This window comes from Oryctolagus cuniculus, chromosome 2 (assembly GCF_964237555.1).
Source record: "Oryctolagus cuniculus chromosome 2, mOryCun1.1, whole genome shotgun sequence".
Lineage (NCBI taxonomy): Eukaryota > Metazoa > Chordata > Mammalia > Lagomorpha > Leporidae > Oryctolagus > Oryctolagus cuniculus.
In genome coordinates this window covers 103167707-103182236 of record NC_091433.1, presented here as the reverse complement: position 1 = coordinate 103182236, position 14530 = coordinate 103167707, and the positions used below count along the sequence as shown (strand labels likewise).

At 47.8% G+C, this 14530-nt stretch overlaps 1 protein-coding gene across 1 annotated transcript in view; it reads right to left on the bottom strand.

The window, feature by feature from the left end:
• FHL2 (four and a half LIM domains 2) overlaps positions 1 to 13563 on the bottom strand; it is an 83107-nt gene extending 69544 nt beyond the window's left edge. The window contains exon 1 of the mRNA XM_002709708.5: positions 12982 to 13563. The gene's annotated coding sequence lies outside the window, so the exon portion shown is untranslated. The remainder of the gene's footprint in view (positions 1 to 12981) is intronic.
• Positions 13564 to 14530: the final 967 nt, after the last annotated feature.

The window sequence follows — 14530 nt, the reverse complement described above, 5'->3', positions numbered from 1 at the left end:
ATAGTTCATGGAAAATTGCATTATGCAAAAACTATGCATGATTTTCAAAAAGCTGTTTTTTGCCCTGAAATAATCTTTAAATTCCATTTTCCACAAATATTTTGAAATATACACACACATATATGATTTTGGATGTACAAAATTTTCAGGGGTATATATGTGTGAGATAGTAAGTGCTTTTTAAAATTTTAAAAAAAATTTTATTTTTTATTTAAGGTATTCAAGTTTCATGCATTTCATGTATCCAGATTCGGGAACATAGTGATACTTCCCACCCTGCCCTCCTTCCTGCCCACGGCACCACCCTTCCTTCTCCTTCCTCTCCTATTCCTTCTCTTAATTTTTACAATGATCTACTCTCACCTAGCTTTATACTCATAAGATTAACACTACAGGGGCCGGAGCTGTGGCGTAGCAGGTAAGCCTGCAGTACCAGCAACTCATATGGGTACCTGTTCAAGTCCTGGCTGCTCCACTTCCAATCCAGCTCTCTGCTATGGCCTGGGAAAGCAGTAGAAAGTGGCCCAAGTCCTCGGGTCCTGCACCTGCGTGGGGGACCTGGAAGAAGCTCCTGGCTCCTGGCTTTGGATCAGCATAGCTTCGGCCGTTGTGGCCAACTGGGGAGTGAATCAGCGGATGGAGGACCACCCCCCCCCCCGCCTCTCCTCTCTCTGTGTAACTCTTTTGGGTAAATAAATAAATGTTTTTCTAAAAAAAAAAAAAAGATTTACCCTACAGTAAGTAACAAGTTCAACAAATAATAATAAGAAAAAAAAACCAAAAAACACCGTTCCTCAATGGAAGAGACAGAGCTGTAAACAATCATCAAATCTCAAAATGTCCATTTGACTCCAACACATTACATTTCAGGTGACTCTATTAGTTGCCTTGGATCAGGGAAAACATATGGAGAAAAATAAATCCGGGTGGGAAATAAATTGGAGTAAGGAGTTAGAGAGAGTGACAGTATAATAATTTTATTTAAAAATTTGAAAATTTCATTTATGTACTTGAGAGGGAGGTAGGGGGGAGAAAGGGAGAGAGGAAGAGAGAGAGAGAGAGAGAGAGAGAGAGAGATCCCATCTGCTGTTTCACTCCTCCAATGTCCAGAGTAGCTGAGATGCGCTGAGCTGAGAGCCGGAAACATGTCCCAGGTTTCCCGTGTAGGTGGCAGGGACCCAAGTCACTGAGCCATCACTGCTGTCTCCCCGGCTGTGTTAACAGGAAACTGGGGTGGGACTGAGCATTTTAACCGGCATCTTAATCTCTATGCCGAACGCCTGGGTGGGGTGTTGAAGGGTGGCTCTCAGATGTAGTGTGAAGGAAGGAGGGAATAAGAGGTGTGATTACCCTGGAGAAGAGCCTGACTGATGGAGAGACCATCAGGTGCAAAGGCACTGGGGCAGGGCAGTGCTTAGCACAGCGGGGGCAGAGCAGCATGACCCGAGTCCCCAGACAGAGAGGCAGAGAGGGAGGAGATAAAGTCAGCCTCCCAGATCCTGGTTCTCACAGGGCTCTGTAGGGTAGCCTGGGACCTTACTTTGATTTGAGAAACCATTGAGCAAGGCGAGCACACGGTCTAATTTCAGTTGCACACATGACAACAGATTTTAAAGAGACTTGGGGTTAAATTGAGCTGCCCTTGGCCTCCGCAGCTGCCTGGCTGCTCCTGCCCGGGGCTGGCAGAGGCTTGCTGGCACTCCCCAGGAAAGAGTGAAGCATTGCTTATAAAAGCAGCAGCAGCAGCTGGGGCTGGGTGCCAGGCTCCTGCCACCACGAATCAACAGCCAGACTGGAAGATCAGCAGCTGCAGGGGGAGCTGCCGTTTACTAACGAAAGCGGAGGGGCTTATCCACGCTTCCCCTCCAAGTTCCATTCCTTAAATCAAGTTGAACTTGCCCCCTCTGAATCCCCAAAGCTTCTGACTGGTGCAGCGTCTGGCTTTCCTTAGAACACCTCCCCCACCCCGTCCTGCTGCCTACACAGGTTTTCCACTCGGGAGTATTTGTGGACATGGGGTGGGAGCTGTGAACATGTCTCCCTTCCCTTGGATGATCGCCCACGCTGGGTAATTTGAGTGCCAACACATTTGCACCTGCTCAGAGGATTTGTATATTTTCAAGTTTCAGGAGTAGAGAAAGAAGTACCTAAAAGGAGTTTGTCTCATACACTTTCTAAATCTCTTAGATTTGTGTGTGTGTGTTGTGTATACATTATCATTTTTACACTGAACCTATGTGTGTGTGTGTTTTTTTTTTAAAGATTTATTTATTTATTTGAAAGTCAGAGTTACAGAGAGGCAGAGTCAGAGGCAGAGAGGTCAAGGTCTTTTATCCGCTGGTTCACTCCCTAATTGGCTGCAACAGCCTGAGCTGTGCCAATCCAAAGCCAGGAGCCAGGAGCTTCTTCCAGGTCTCCCACATGGGTTCAGGGGCCCAAGGACTTGGGCCATCTTCCACTGCTTTCCAAGGCCACAGCAGAGAGCTGGATCGGAAGTGGAGCAGCCGGGACTTGAACCGGCACCCACTACAGGTGGAGGCTTTACCCACTACGCCACAGTGCTGACCCCCAGCTGATCTGTTTTAAAAGTCTTGTTGATCTCTGTCCTTTGGTTTAGGGATGGGAAGGGCATAACATGGCTGCTGGGCCTCAATTTAATGTAATTAAAGTTGAGAATTCTGCCTGGCGCCGCGGCTCAATAGGCTAATCCTCCACCTAGTGGCGCCCGCACACCAGGTTCTAGTCCCGGTCGGGGCGCCGGATTCTGTCCCGGTTGCCCCTCTTCCAGGCCAGCTCTCTGCTGTGGCCAGGGAGTGCAGTGGAGGATGGCCCAAGTGCTTGGGCCCTGCACCCCATGGGAGACCAGGATAAGTACCTGGCTCCTGGCTTCGGATCAGAGCGGGTGCGCCGGCCGCAGCACGCAGGCCGCGGCGGCCATTTGGAGGGTGGACCAACGGCAAAGGAAGACCTTTGTCTCTCTCTCTCTCACTATCCACTCTGCCTGTCAAAAAAAAAAGTTGAAATTTCGAAATAAGGAGACTACTGTATTTTCTCACTTGTTTTCTGCTTTCCTGACATATGGAAAGGAAGCAAAAAATTGTTCCCTAATAAGTTATTTTAAAGTTTCAGGATAGAGACCGGTGTTGTGGCTCAGTGGGTGAAGCCGCCGGCTGCAGCACTGTCTTGCCATGTGAGTGCTGGTTTGTGTCTCTGCTGCTTCGCTTCTGATTCAGCTCCCTGTTACTGTGAGTGACCTGGGTAGGCAGCAGGTGATGGCCTAAGTACTTGGGTCCCTGAGGCCCAAACAGGAGTCCAGGATGGAGTTCCAGGCTCCCGTCTTCAGCCTGGTACCATTGTGGAGTGAACCAGTGGATAGAAAAATTCTCTCAGTATGTCTTTCCCTTTCTTGTTCTCTCTCTATCTGTGTCATTCTGCCTTTCAATTAAATGATTGATTAATTTAAACCCATTTCTAGTGAGAAAACACAGTGGCGAATGTTGAGGCTGATTTGCTGACACTTTGACACTGAAGCTGTCCCTGTACATGTGGGTGCCGCCCACCCCACCAGACAGAGGCACCAAAGCAGGACTTGCAGTCCTGGCAAAGGCCGTGACCTCTGCCCTCCTGACTGCGCCTCGCTGCAGCCCCTCCTGCACTCTGGGACTCACGGCCCCAAGGTGCTCGCTGCAGCCTCCTGGGCTCCCTGATCTACTGCTTCCCAGCGGATGCTCCAAGCACCCAGGCCAAGGAGCTGCCTCACCGTGGCTTCAAGCTGCTCTTTCCCTTCTGGTTGGAGTAGGGGGGACCTGGGTGATGCTTTGCATTCTGTCCTGCAGCAGTGAGAGCAGGGTCCAGGCATGCGGAAGAAGCCCAAGACAAGCCCTTCGCACAGGAGGCTTCTTCCTGCCCGGGGCTGCCTTATCTGGCCATCACTTCTCGGGGCAACTCTGCCTGATTCACCGTCTGTCATTCTCTCTCGCACGTTTCTCTCTCTCTCTCTCTCTCTCTCTCTCTCTTTCCATGTCTATGCAACAGTCACTGACTTGTTTATTCAAGGATGCAAATATCATTCCCCAAGTTATTTTTTAAAAATTTATTTATTGACTTTAAAGAGTTACACAGAGAGAGAAGGAGAGGTAGAGAGAGAGAGAGGTCTTCTAGCCACTGGTTCAGTCTCCAGTTGGCCACAACGGCCAGACCTGCAGCTATCCAAAGCTAAGAGTGAACCAGCAGATGGAAGACCTCTCTCTCTCTCACTCTCTCTCTCTCTCTCTGCCTCTCCTCTCTCTCTCTGCCTCTCCTCTCTCTCTCTGTAACTCGGTCTTTCAAATAAATAAATAAATGAATGAATCTTTTTTTTAAAAAATAGAGAATATAAAGGAGATGTTATCAAATATTAGTACAATAAAATAAAATAAAATTCCATTTAACAACCATTGTCATGAGCATTGTTCTTGTGCTGTGAATCAGAGGGTAAGGAATGATGTTCAAGCCAGTTTACCAGCTGGCATCACAACAGGGAGAAGTACCAGCCAACAAGGAAAACTCCCAGCTCTTTCCTCTGCATCTCAACCCTGCTAGAACTCTTCCATCTGTAGGAAACACAGCAATTTAGTTTGGCAAACATTTATTAGGCAGCTGCGCAATTGACTGTGCCGGCAGCTGCAGGGCTAAGTCAGAAAATGAGCCCTCTCTGTAAGCTTGAGAAGGTGCTGAACTGAAGGTGAATTTGCAAGGGAAATAAAGGACACACTGGAAGTTCTCATTCTTTTAAAAAAAATGATTTACTTTTATCAATTTTGAAAGTCAGATTTAGAGAGAGAGAGAGAGAGCTTCCATCCTCTGGTTCACTCCCCTGATGGCCGCAACAGCCAGCACTGGGTCAGGCCAAAGCCAGAAGCCAGGAACTTACGGGTCTCCCACGTAGGTGACAGGGGCCCAAACACTTGGGCCATCTTCTGCTGCTTTTCCCAGGCCACTGTCAGAGATCTGGATTGGAAGTGAAGCCGCTAGAACAGGAACCGACGCACATAGGGATTTTATGCTGGTGTCGCAGGCAGCGGCTTTACCTGCTACACAACATCGGCCCCAGTCCTCATTCATTCTTAAGGTGAGGTCCTTTCTCCATTGTGGATGCTTTTCAACAGTTTCTGATGAGATTCATGATAACACCAGCGCGGTACTGTCTGGGCTCAAGTCCTGGTTTCCCCAGCTCCTGCCCTTGTGCCTTCATTATGAACAGGAAACCAGGAGCTGCCTTCCTGGAGCTACTGTGCAAACTGTGAGTGTGTGTATGTGTCTGTGCCTGTGTGCATGTGCCTGCGTGTGCCTCCACGTGTGTGCATGCATGTTCCTGCACGTGTGTACCTGCATGTGTGTGCCTCCACATGTGTGCATGCATGTGCCTGCACGTGTGTGCCTGCACGTGTGTGCATGCATGTGCCTGCACGTGCGTGCCCGCATGTGTGTGCTTCCACATGAGTGCATGTGTGTGCCTGCACGTGCCTGCACGTGTGTGCATGTGTGTGCTTCCACAGAGTGCATGTGTGTGCCTGTGTGCGGCACTCTCAAGAGTGCAGGGCATACAGCAGGCACTCAAACTCCCACTGCCATTCTCTCTCTAACCCAGAGCTTTGTTGGAATTCAACTTAGTTCCAGTTCAGATTCCTTATGGAGAAGCCGTGTTTCCTTTTATTTTTTTTAATTGGGCTGGCAAGAAGCTCACGTATTTCCTCTTACAAAATGCTGAGTTTTAGAAGTGTCCCAAAAAGAGTATAGAGAAATGAGGTGACCTTGTCCCTATGTCATTAACCTCCCTCCCTCATTGTGCAATTAGCATATTTTCTTCTTTTATTTTGTTTGTTTTGTTTTAAAAAGTTATGTATTTATTTTGAAAGTCAGCGTTACAGAGAGAGAGGGAGAGATGAGAGAGAGAGAGAGAGAGAGGGAGAGAGAGAGATAGAGAGAGAGAAATCTTCCATCTGGTGATTCACTCCCCAGATGGCCACAACAGCCAATGCTGGGCCAGGCCAAAGCCAGGAGCCAGGAGCTTCATCCGGGTCTCCAACGTGGGTGCAGGGGCCCAAACACTTGGACCACCCTCTGCTGCTTTCTCAGGCCATTAGCAGGGAGCTGGATAGGAGGTGGAGCAGCTGGAACTTGATCAGGCACCCATATGGGATGCTGGAGTCACAGATGGTGGTTGAACCCACTACACCATAAGGCTGGCCCCGGTTAGCATACTTTCTAGAACTTTGGGATGAATTTTTGTCTATTTCTACCTCTATATTGTTCACATTCTCCTCTATCCGTGATGTTCCCAGACTTTGATAAGACTTCTTTGCTCCAGGCGTCAAAGCCCTTTCTAGGTAAACTCGATCCCCGCCGTGGCTAACGTTTGGCCTGGCTGTCAAAGCTGCCTGCAGTCCGTATGGAGTCCATCCCAGCTCCGGTTTGTGACGCCCGCTTCCTGTTACTGCGTATCCTGGAGGCAGCAGTTACGGCTCAAGTAATTGGCTCTGAGCCAGCAACAGGAAACCTGGGCTGTGTTCCTGAAGCTGCGGACCATTTCAGGCACTCGCGGAGTGAACTAGCAGTGGAGGGTCTCTCCGTTTCTTTCTCTGCCTGTCAAATAAATGAATGGCTAACAATCCTGATTTATCCCAAGTTTTTCCTTTGATGACACCCAAGTCCTACAGCATTCATCTATGGCATGCAAACCTCACTGTCCCCTGCTCCTGACCTTGGGATGTTCCTTTGCATTCCAATCTCACGCCAACTAAGATTATAAAGTCCCTGAAGACACACAGACCACATCATGCACTTGGCTGCAGCTTCTGCAGTGGATAACATGGTGCTGAGCAGTTTCCTCATCTGCAAAAAGGAATAATGTTGGGGCCGGCGCTGTGGCACAGCGGGTAAAGCCACCGCCGGCAGTGCTAACATCCCATGTGGGTGCCGGTTCAAGTCCCGACCACTCCACTTCCAATCCTGCTCTCTGCTATGGCCTGGGAAAGCAGTAGAAGATGGTCCCTTGCGCCCCGGCACCCACATGGGAGACACAGAAGAAGCTCCTGGCTCCTGGCTTCAGATCGGCACAGCTCCAGCTGTTGCGTACAGTTGGGGATTGAACCAGCAGATGGAAGACCTCTCTCTCTCTCTCTCTCTCTGCCTCTCCTTCTCTCTCTGTGTAACTCTGACTTTCAAATAAATAAATAAGTCTTAAAAATGAATAATATTAATAGCAATACTACCTGTAGGGCTGTTGTGCTGGATGAGTTAACATACACTTCCTGGATACACTAACAATCCAATAAATCTTAGCTCTTCTTTTTTTTAAAATTTTATTTATTTATTTATTTGAAAGTCAGAGTTACACAGAGAGAGGAGGAGAAGCGGGGTGGGGTGGGGTCTTCCATCCACTGCTTCACTCCTCATTGGGCCGTCTTCTACTGCTTTCCCAGGCCATAGCAGAGAGCTGGATCAGAAGAGGAGCAGCCTGGACTAGAACCAGTGCCCATATGGGATGCCGGCGCTGCAGGCAGAGGATTAACCTACTGTGCCATAGCACCAGCCCCAGATAAACTAAATTTTCATCCTTCTTCTACATTTGCCTTGTACATTCTAATAAAATCTCCAATTAGAAAAACCTCAAAATTAATAATAATTTTTACCAGTTCATGCTTTAAAAAATTAAATTTAACTTGAAACCATCATACTTAGTGAAATAAGCCAGTCCCAATAAGACAAATATTATATGGTTTCCCTGATCTGTGGTAAGTAGTAGAGTACCAAAAATGTAATGTATAGGGGTGAAATTCACATTTATAGCTTCAATGATTGTTTCCAGCCCTTGTCTCCATGGGTGAGGAACAGTGTTTTTTCTTCTTAGTGTTTGTTGAACTCTTAGTGTAGGGTTAAGTTTAGGAGTAGAAAGTAAACAGAAAGTGGATCGTTGTAAAAATGAAGAGAGGGCATAGGAGAGGGAGGAGGAGGAAGGGTGGGAATGTGGGCAGGAGGCAGGGTGGGGACGGAAGTATCACTATGTTCTTAAATTTGTATACATAAAATAAGTGTGCCTATCTTAAATAAAATAAAAAAGAAAAATTATTTTTATGAAATGCTTCCTTTACATATCAAACTGCCCAGAAATTATGTTTGTTCCTTTCTGATTTCTATCCATATCTTAATATTTTGGAGACTAAGTGATGAGATGTTGACAAATGAAGAAAACAATCAGTAAAACAAATTTTCCTGGAGGGAGGCATGCATTTTGAGGCATGATTCATGATCCAAAAGGGGCCAGCAATTCAGATTGACTTTGAAACACGCCATGGGGCCAGCCTTGTGGCACAGTGGGTTAAAGCCCTGGCCTGAAGCTCTGGCATCCCATATGGGCACCAGTTCGAGTTCTGGCTGCTCCACTTCCGATCCAGCTCTCTGCTATGGCCTGGGAAAGCAGTAGAAGATGGCCCAAGTACTTGGGTCCCTGCACCAATGTGGGAGACCTGGAGGAAGCTCCTGGCTTCTGGCTTCTGATTGGCATAGCTCTGGCCATTGCAACAACTAGGGAGGGAACCAGCGGATAGAAAACCTCTCTCTCTGTCTCTACCTCTCTGTAACTCTGTCTGTCAAATAAAATAAAAATAAATCTAAAAAAAAAAAGAAGAAAAAAGCATGTCATTATATTCTGATGAAATGAATTACCTAAGCCCCCATTTATGCTTTTAACTCTTCATTTATCTAACTCTATGAATATTTTAATATACTTTACAATATTTATTTGAGAGAGAGAAAGAGATTGAGTCCATCCAGTGGTTCACTCCCCAAAAAGCTGGTGCTGATCCAGGCCAAAGCCAGGAACCCAGAACTCCATTCTGGCCTCCCACTGCCTTACCAGGTACATTAGTAGGGAGCTGGATTGCAAGTGGAGCAGCCAGGACTTGCACCAGCATTCTGATTATGGACTGCTGGCATCACAGGCAGCGGCTTAACTCACGTAGCCACAACACTGACCCCTATTTTAATATATTCATTAAATGAAGGACTCATAAAGTCACTTAGGGCTGGCGCCGCGGCTCACTAGGCTAATCCTCCACCTTGTGGCGCCGGCACACCGGGTTCTAGTCCTGGTCGGGGCACCGGATTCTGTCCCGGTGGCCCCTCTTCCAGGCCAGCTCTCTGCTGTGGCCAGGGAGTGCAGTGGAGGATGGCCTAAGTGCTTGGGCTCTGCACCCCATGGGAGACCAGGAGAAGTACCTGGCTCCTGCCATCGGATCAGCGCGGTGCGCAGGCCGCAGCACACCGGCCGTGGTGGCCATTGGAAGGTGAACCAACGGCAAAAGGAAGACCTTTCTCTCTGTCTCTCTGTCTCTCTCACTGTCCACTCTGCCTGTCAAAAAAAATAATAAAATAAAATAAAATAATTTTAAAAAATTTAAAAAAGTCACTTAGAAGGTAATCAATTTTCTTTTTGTGTGTGTGGGGGTGAATTTTGCTACTTTGTATTTTGTGAAAAATTTTTTTTTACCAATTTTCAAGAGTTAGAGTTTGAGTAGACAGGAAAAGTATATTGACCATAAATTGACAAAAAGTAATTACCGAATAACCTGATATCTCTCTCTCTCTCTTTATCTCTCTCTCTGTCTCTCTCTCTCTCTCTCACACACACACACACACACACACACACAAACCATATGAGGGCATTTCAGAAAATTCATGGAAAAAAGGAATTAAAAACTAAGTTATTTGGTGCAAAAAATTGAAAACCATATATAGATTTTTCTTTTTTATAGAAAACTTTTATTTAATAAGTATAAATTTGGAAAGTACAACTTTTGGATTATAACAGTTCTTCCCCCCCATAACCACCCTCCCACCTGAAACCATCCCATCTCCTACTCCTTCTCCCATCCCATTCTTCATTAAGATTAGTTTTTAATTATCTTTATATACAGAAGATCAACTCTATGCTAATGATTTCAACAATTTGTACCCACATAGACACACAAAGTATAAAGTACTGTTTGCGTACTAGTTATACCATTAATTTGTATAGTACAACACATTAAGGACAGAGATCCTACATGGGGAGTAAGTGCACAGTGACTCCTGTTGTTGATTTAACAACCGACACTCTTATTTATGGCATCAGTAATCACCCGAGGCTCCTGTCATGAGCTGCCAAGGCTATGAAAGCCTCTGGAGTTCAGAAACTCCGATCTTATTTAGACAAGGCCATAGTCAAAGTGGAAGTTCTCTCTTCCCTTCAGAGAAAGGTACCTCCTTCTTTGATGGTCCCTTCTTTCCACCGGGATCTCACTCACAGAGATCTTTCATGTAGGTCATTTTTTTTTTTTTTTTACCACAGTGTCTTGGCTTTCCATGCCTGAAATATTCTCAAGGGCTTTTTAGCCAGATCTGAATCATAAAACATATTTTTAATGAACTTTTTGAAGAACCTTAATTTCCAAGTATGTATACACACATACATCTTAATTATAATTGAATGTTTGGGGGCCAGCGCTGTGGTATACTGGGTAAAGCCTCCACCTGCAGTGCCCACATCCCATATGGGCGCCAGTTCGAGTCCTGGCTGCTCTACTTCCAATCCAGCTCTCTGCTGTGAACTGGGAAAGCAGTAGAAGATGGCCCAAGTCCTTGGTCCCCTGCACCCACATGGGAGACCCGGAAGAAGCTCCTGGCTCCTGGCTTCAGATTAGTCCAGCTCCAACTGTGGCCAATTGGGGAGTGAATCAGCTGATGGAAGACCTCTCTCTCTCTATCTCTGCCTCTCTGTAACTCTGCCTTTCAAATAAATAAATAAATTAAAAAAATAATTGAATGTTTGCAGGTTGATCTTCAAATACATCAAACTATACAACATAATGAAATTTACTTTTCCTTTTTTCAAAAAAGACTTATTTATTTATTTGAAAGGCAGAATTACAGGGAGACAGAGGTGGTGGTGGGGGCTTCCATCCACTGGTTCATTCTCCAAATGGCTGCAACAGCGGGAGCTGGACCAATCCACAGCCAGGAGCCAGGAGCTTCATCCAGGTCTCCCACATGGGTGCAGGCACCCAAGCACTTGGGCCATCTTCTACTGCTTTCCCAGGTCATAGCAGAGAGCTGGATTGGAAGTGGAGCAGCTGGGACTCAAACCAGCACCCAAATGGGAGGCCGGCATCAAAGACAGAGACTTTACCCAGTATACCACAATGTCAGGCCCTATTTTTCGCTTTTTGGGGAATATGATTATACAGGAGTTTACATTTTCTTCTCTCTGCTGATTTAAATTTTCTATGATGAACATATGTTATTGGAATAACAAGAAAGGACAAGAAGAAATATAAACACTATCAGTATAATTTCACATCTGTGGTAGGGAGAGGATTATCTAAAATCACTGTCCCTCAGCCACAAGTTATAAATACTAAATATTGCATGTATTTTTAATTATCAATTTTTTATTTGAGGGGTAGAGGAGAGAGAGAGAGAGAGAGAGTCAGAGTGAAAGAGAGAGAGATCCCATTCAGCGGTTCATTCCCCAAATGTCTACAATGGACAGGACGGAGCACAGGTGCATCTTGGGATCTGGGAACTCAATCCAGTTCTCCCAGGTGAGTGACAGGAATCCAACTGTTGGAGCCATCACCACTGCCTCCCAGGGTCTTCATTAGCAAGACACTGGAGTTAGGGATGAGAGCTGGGGACTGAACTGATGCAGGATGTGGGTGTGTTAACTGCTAAGCTAATTATCTGCTCCCAATAAATATGAAACATTTTAGAAATGGGTAGAAAGAGTGGGTGTGGGAATACAGAGGGGAATGACTCTGAATCAGTGAAATCCAAAAGCCCAATATGTGCTTAAAGATGGGCGAGGTAGAGGGTGAGCATTCCGGGGATAGCAAAAGATGCAATTTTTCAGGGCTGCAACATAGTACAATGTCTTCCTACAACCAGAACACCCCTCCAAAATGGAACCAATCCATCAAGTTGATTAGTCAGCTTGTAGCCAGTTAAAAACAGTATCTTCCATAAGATAGAACGAACATCAAGGCAGTGTTTAATAGACTTCATTACAGTACGTCTCGTTAAAAGCCTAGCGATAAAACAAAATTAAAAAAACATTCCCCAAGAAACAAATAAAACAATAACGCCAACCCCAATACTGCACAGAGGAGACGTTAGCCAGAAACACAGGTGTTAGTGCTATTTTTAGGCCTCAGAATTATTCTTTTTAAAAAACAGGTCTGACAATTTCTTCCTCTTGTTAGACTAGACTTGACAAAGTCCCTTGCAAGGAGCCTGGCTGGGACGCGTCCGCTTTTAGGACATCCACTGTCGTCACATAGGCGCTTCTGTTAACGAGCTTGTTACGCAAGCGCCCAGAGAATTAGTTAGCATTGCACATCTTAGCTCTGGACACCAGAGAAACATTCACGCATTTCCCTCTTCCCAAACCGCGACAGCTCCCTGCACTCTGGAACCATCTGCTGTAACCAGTCATCTCACGTAAACGCACTCTCCCAGCCTAACAGACTGCTCCAGGATTCGCCTTTCCCACCCCCAGGCCCTCCGGAAATTCTGTCAGAGGACAAGGCTCCGGGGCACTGTGGGTCTCCCCCTCCTCGTCCAATGTTGGTTTTATAATTTTTCTCTTTAAACAAACAAAAAAAAAAGTTTCCCGGTGTTTGAAACCGATTCCCACCCAAAGAGGACAAGATGTTGTCCTGAGCTCTCAATATTCAAGCAGGCACCAGCTGGTAGGTTCTGCCCACGCTTGGCCTGCAGGCCAGCCCTTCGCTGTGCGGGGAGCCGCTGTGGCCACTGCCAGGGTCTCTGCACAGGCAGGTCCGCTGCTCCCCAGCGCCTCAGAACTCCCCCTGCACAGCTCCCCCCACCACAGCCTGGCTGCAGACACACTGGGGGAAGGATGGCAAGGGAGAGAAAAGGGACAGGAAACACGCGGGCGCTTACCTGCAGTGTCAGGGCCTCGTCTGTCCCCCAGCCAGAGCAACAGGAGTGGTGGTGGTGCGGGTGGGACCGCCTTGCCGGAGGTCCCAACCGTGTGTGCAGCTGCCAGCCAGCTGCGCGCTCCAGCCAGCGGAGCTATAAATAAGGCCTGTCCACAGCACCATGTGGCTGTGCCCAGGAGATAAGAACCCAGCCCGTGGCTCCTGCAAGCCTTTTAAGGGAGCCTCCGTCCCCAGCTGGGAAGGGGCTGCCGCGTCCCCAGCTGGCCTGCCTGGCTCAAGGACACCCCCAGGCCTCACACATAACTCAGGCATCCCAAGAGCCACCGGAACGGCAAAGGCCACCAGCACCAGGCAGCCAAGTGGCGGAGGCTCCAGCGGGCTGCCGGTGGCTCCGTGGCCGCGTGCCCCACGGAGGAGGCAGCCGGCACTGGGGCCCAGGAGTGGGAGCACACTCGTCCTGGGCCACACAATGCTCCTGTGGCCAGGGCCCAGGAAGGCAGACCTGGCTGGGTGGATGGTTGGTGCAGCTGCTCGCACAGAGCCCGCTGCCCTCCCTCTCGGCGGCTTCCCGGGGGCATTTGCTTGGGTGAAAAGAATTTCAGGGAAGACAAATGAGAGGCCTTGCAAATGCCAGGCATAGTGAAGCAGCAGATGGGGATACATTTCCAGGAAGTCCTCTCTCTCCTTCGTGGGTGCCCGCCCTCCCTACTGTGTGATTATAGGGTTTCTTGAGCCACAGATCATTTTGTCTATAGAACTCAAGCAGACAAATCAGATTCTTTTTTTTTAAAAGCCACATCCTAGAAAAAAAAAAAGAGGAGACTAACTGGGGGAGGGTGCTGACAGCTCCTGGTTGGTTCTCAAGTTTCTTATTCATGGGTCTTCGGCAGAGGCTCTGCACGGAGGGGCTGGAGTTGTCCCCACCCCCCAACTCCCCTGCCTGTTGGACAGCAGCCCTCTGAGTAGCCACAGCAGCTCCAGGTGCAGGACTGTGTCCCAGGACAGTATGCAGGTGGGCAGGAACAAAGCTCCAAGGGCTTTTCTCTGTTCTGATCACTAGGAAACAATCAGAATGGCAAACAAGAAGCGGACCAGTGTGTGAGGAAGGAAACAAAGGGCTTCCATACACCTTTCTCCATCCCTTGTCTGGGCTATGAATTAAATTGACACAAGACAGGGGCAGCGTTGTGCCTACTGGTTAAGATGCCATGATGCGGGCTGGTGCTGTGGCACAGTAGGTTAAAACCTCCACCTTCAGTGTAGCCATCCCATACGGGCGCCAGTTCGTGTTCCGGCTGCTCTTCTTCTGATCCAGCTCCTGCCAATGCACCTGAGAAAGCAGTGGAAGATGGCCCAAGTGCTCGAGCCCCTGCACCCATGTGGGAGACGCGGAAGGAACTCCCGGCTCCTGGCTTCGGACTGGCCCAGTTCCAGCCATTGAGGAGTGAACCAGCGGATGGAAAACCTTTCTGTCTGTCTCTCCTTCTCTCTGTCTGTAACTCTACCTCTAGGGTTCCATTTCCAGCTCCAGCTTCCTGCTAATGCACACC